The sequence below is a fragment of the Bactrocera tryoni genome, unplaced genomic scaffold (genome assembly GCF_016617805.1).
Source record: "Bactrocera tryoni isolate S06 unplaced genomic scaffold, CSIRO_BtryS06_freeze2 scaffold_7, whole genome shotgun sequence".
In the NCBI taxonomy this organism is placed as follows: Eukaryota; Metazoa; Arthropoda; class Insecta; order Diptera; family Tephritidae; genus Bactrocera; species Bactrocera tryoni.
Window position 1 is genome coordinate 8430220 of NW_024396366.1, and position 4955 is coordinate 8435174.

Here is a 4955-nt window from a genome sequence, read left to right on the forward strand (position 1 = left end):
CAGTAGAATTAAATATATATCTAAACTCCGTGATCCCCCAAACCCTTTGGCTAATGCTTTGGTACATTCCTGCAATCAAACACGCCTTAAAAGAAGAGATATGCCCGTGTACTAAGGAGATATGTATCACCAACTCTCAATCACTTGCTTGAGCGTGTCTAGTTTTTAAAAAGATTTAAGATTTTATAACTTATTGTTAGGCTTTTAAAACAAAAAACAGATTCAATAAATAAAAAGATATTGAAAAAAAAAAAAAATCTTCCAAATCAATTTCATCCCCTCCCGATCCAATGCACTTATGCCAACGGATTTTCCAATCTTCGAAACACTGGTTGTAGTCACTTTGCGGGATGGCCGTCTTCGCTGCGGCTTGAATCATCTCTATAATATAAAAACGGTGTCCCCGGAGCGATCTTTTGAGCTTGGTGAACAGTCAGAAGTCGCACGGCGCCAGATCAGGTGAATACGGTGGTTGCGGAACGATATGGGTTGAGTTTTTGGCGAAATGATCACGAATTACGAGGGCAGTATGGGATGGTGCATTATCGTGGTGTAAAAACCAAGAATTGTCTTTCCACAATTCCTGCCTTTATAGGCGGATAGCGTTACGCAAACGACGCATAGCGTTCAAATTATATTCCATTGTTGACTGTTTGACCGGTTGGAAGGAATTCATAATGCACAACACCACGATAATCGAAGAAAAGAGTCAACATGACCTTGATTTTTGAGCGACTTTGGCGCTATTTTTTTGGTCTCGGCTCTCTTTTGGCACGATATTCGTTCGATTGATCAGTTGTTTCGGGGTTGTAGGCATAGATCCAAGTCTAATCGCCAGTTGGTATGCGTTTCATGAGACCCCCAAATATCACCTTTTTGGGCACAATGGTATGTATGTTAATTTTCATTCGGGGTGTTTTTTTTAAGTGGCGGGCCCCAAACCCCGCGCAGAACCCTATATAGAGGATGTTTCGCCTTCTCACTTTAACTCGCCTTCAAACGGATGTTCTTACGCTACCCAGAGGATTCTTGGTCAAAGACCGGAAGTCGTGACCTGCTTGAGCCACATGTAAAAGAATCGTTTCTGACCACTCCCAAGTGAATGGCAATCAGAGAACTTTTCTCACTTGAGTGAACTTCTACACATGACTTCATCCTCCTGAAGAAAATAGAATTCTGTATGATGGTTCGATTGGACGGCTAACAGAGCTGATAGAATTGAAGTAAGGAATTCACCATTCTCGCTGCTAGTCAGCAGAAATGAGCACGTTAAATGGCAGAAATATATGTAAAAGGAATGAATTAATGCGAGAATGAATAAAGAGAAATGCTTTGAGGAAAAATATACAAAGTCACACAGAGAATGTAAAAAAGCATTATCTGAGTCACATATGCGTGATTATTTTGTATCATATGAACCATGCTTTTCCGAAAAATGGTAAAGATTTTAATTTTTTTTTACAAAATCGGGAAAAATTAGGTAAAAATAAATTTAATTTTTAAATAAATTAATATTTCAAATAAATTATATTTATTTCGACTATTATAAAATGAAGATGTGCCAAATGATGTTCATTTCTTCAAAGAAAATTGATGACTTTCACACATACATAAGTATATGCATATTCCCATTATTTCCTTATCATATATACATTTGTATCATAAGAATTTCTATGGCATATACATATATTATTTCTTTGGCACATTTGTCTGTATGTTTACGAAAGCAAATACGAGCCACATATGTACATATGTACAAACGTTCATAAGGGAATAACAAGTGCCGCACGTTGTCACGGGCAACCAGTGGCCGAAGCTCACGTTTTGTCAAAGAGTCAATCTGTCGAAGCACTTACGTGACGGCAAAGCTTCACCGCTTCCCTTGCCGCTGTAACAGCTTCGCCAACAAACTATCGTAAATATGCATGTTCTCTGTATGAGCTTGAATACATATCGACGCTGATTTTTGCGAGCTACGGAAAAATATTTTAGAATTGACAAATATTATAATTTGACAACAGCTATGTTGCCACTTTTTCACTTCTTTCTTAGAACAAACACCAGAAAATTGTTCAATTTATATTTTGTTTTGATAAGACTGGATTATTGGTTTGAGAACGGAAAAAGCATATCGAATTCTTAAATAATCAAAAATGTTAATTAAAATTTTTAATTTATGAGACAAAAATGCAAAGATTCAATTTTATTTACTTATTTATGGTAAGGTTGATATGCGGAGGCTGTCGTTAACTCCCCCTTCCTAAAATGAATCGTCCCCGATTCACTATTATTTTGGGTTAATTTTTATATCTGATCCAAAAGAGCATTATAAGTGATTTCATGAAATTGCGTATTTTCGATTGGCTTAGGAGTTTCGCGAGATTTTTTTAATTTTAGTATTAAGCAAGTTATGAAAAGTATTCCCAAGATTAAAATTATGTACCAAAAAAATGAATGGAATGAATGGAAAGTGATGTTCTTGTTCTGTTCTGCTAAAATATTTGTATTATCAAATTTTAACAGTTTATTAGTTGTTTCAATACATTAAAATTTCAAAATTATTTGTGTGGATATTTTTAAGATAATTCCAAATTTTTATTTCAATGTTTTCCTAAGTTTTATTATTTATGACAGTATAATTTTCAAATGTTATTAAATATGTTCCATTCAATGTTTGGTTGTCTACAATATTTTTTCCTGAAACTACTATCGCTCCTGATTTAATTTCTTCGATTTGCAAGTTTTTTTCTTTTAGTTTATTACATTTTCCTTGTTTAAAATTTCTGACAAACATGTGTTTTTTTTATTTAGTTTACGTTATGTTATATTTTTTAGTTCATCAAAATGTAAAATTGTTGGATTTGAAAACCCAATTTACCAATTTTACCAAAAGTTATTGCATTTATTAAATTTTGCAGTTCATGTATAACATATTGATTTCGTTTTCTTTCAATTTTCGTGTTTGTGGTATCACCTTTAATATTATTTACTGTGTCAGTGAATTCTGTTATTATTTTAAAAATTTCTGAATTTGTTATGAATTGTTTATTGTTATTTATTCCTAGTTCGGACAATTTGTCATTAATTTTTACAAAGTCGTCGTGGTCTGGTGTACCAGCTATCCATTTCCAAAGTGTTTCTAATTCATTTATACCCATTTTTTTTTTGTTTCAATTCTTTTCAGATTCTGTTTCCTGTGTAATCATTCCTAGGCTGTCGTGATTTTGTTCGTTATTACTCTAAACATTTCTATTTTCGTCTGCTATTATATTTTCAAAATAAATGGAAGCATCTCCATTTTCGATAAGTACGTAGTCTTGTCGGATATAGTATATAACATCAGCGGATGCTGAGCTGATTAGTGCAGTCAAAATTAAAATAATCATATTAGAAACCTATAATAATTATGATTTTATATTATCTTTATGAATAATTCTATTTATATTATTAATTATTATTTTATTCTCTAAATTTTCATTAACTTGTTTTTTTTATATCTTGGTTGTAATTTATTTCTCTCTCCTATTATTTTCTCGTAAATGATTTGGCCGGGATAATATTGCTTATCTGATCTATGTTTATTACGAAACGTTAGCATTTTCTCCAGTACTTGCTTTAAAGTTGTTGGCAAATTTTCATGGTTTATTTTATTATAAAGTACTTCATTTGGTTTAAAGTTCGTTACTGAATGTATTGTTGTATTGTATTTTTGCGCTGCTCTAAGTATTGTTTCTAAATTACTGACAATATTGTATTCTTCTTTTATACATCTAGCCATTTTAATTATTGTTGAGTGAACTCTTTCAACTTGTCCGTTAGTTATGCTGGGACGTGGATTACACAAATAAATTTCAATATTTAACCTATGCATTAAGGACTTAAATGTTGGTTTGGAAAAGCTTGGTTCATTGTCTAAAGTAATTTGTTTTACATCTGTGAAACTTTGAAGCAATTCTAAAACATTTTCTTCGATATTTGATTTATCTTCTATATGTTTTAATATTAAAAATTTTAAATAAGCGTCTACACATGTGATAAATTTTAATTTCTGAGCGAAATGTGAGAAATGTCTAAATGAAGTTGTTCCCTTTCTTTTTCTGGGATTGGAGCTTTGCCTATTGGTATTTTCTTGGTATGGCGATCATATTTATTTTTATTGCATATCATACAATTTCGAACGTATTCTTTCATTATTTTCCTCATTTCTGGCCAGTAATATAATTTTTCTATTTGTTTAATATTTTCATTAAAGCGTCGATGGATGAGATCGGACTGATCTTCTCTCTTACTAATATCCATTGGAAAAAGTTTTGTAAATACAAATTTGTTTTGAAAAGTTTGTTTGAGAGTTTCTTGGATTTCATGCAAATCTTCAACAGTGCAGTGAATACCCGTCCCTAGCTTTGGCTGAATATATTCTTTCAAAATTGTCAATAAATTGACTACTGTATCAAATTATAATGCCTTTTATTTCCAAAGGTTTCAATTAACTCATGGACCGTAAACCGTACTTACACAATATTATTTGTTGTTTAAATTGACTTATGGGTTTTTGTGTTTCTTGTATTTGAACACTTCACTACTCTGTGCTGAATGTTGAGACTCCTGGCTCTGGGAATCATCGAAAATGTTATATAATTCAAGACGCGACAATGCGTCAGCTACAATATTGGATTTATCGGGTTGGTATACAAATTTTGGAGTAAATTCTTCTATAATTGCGTGCCATCTTTTCATTTGTGGATTAGGATTGCGGGGTGATAAAGCAAATGTTAATAGTTGGTGATCAGTATGTATTTCCAAATTGGTTACACCATAAAGGTAATTTCGTAGATTTTTTAATGCCAAAACATAAAGTTCTTTTGCATTAGTTGCATAATTTCTTTCTGTTTTATTAAGAGTTTTTGAAATGAAGGTAATTGGTTTACCCCCTTGCGATAGTACCGCACCCATTG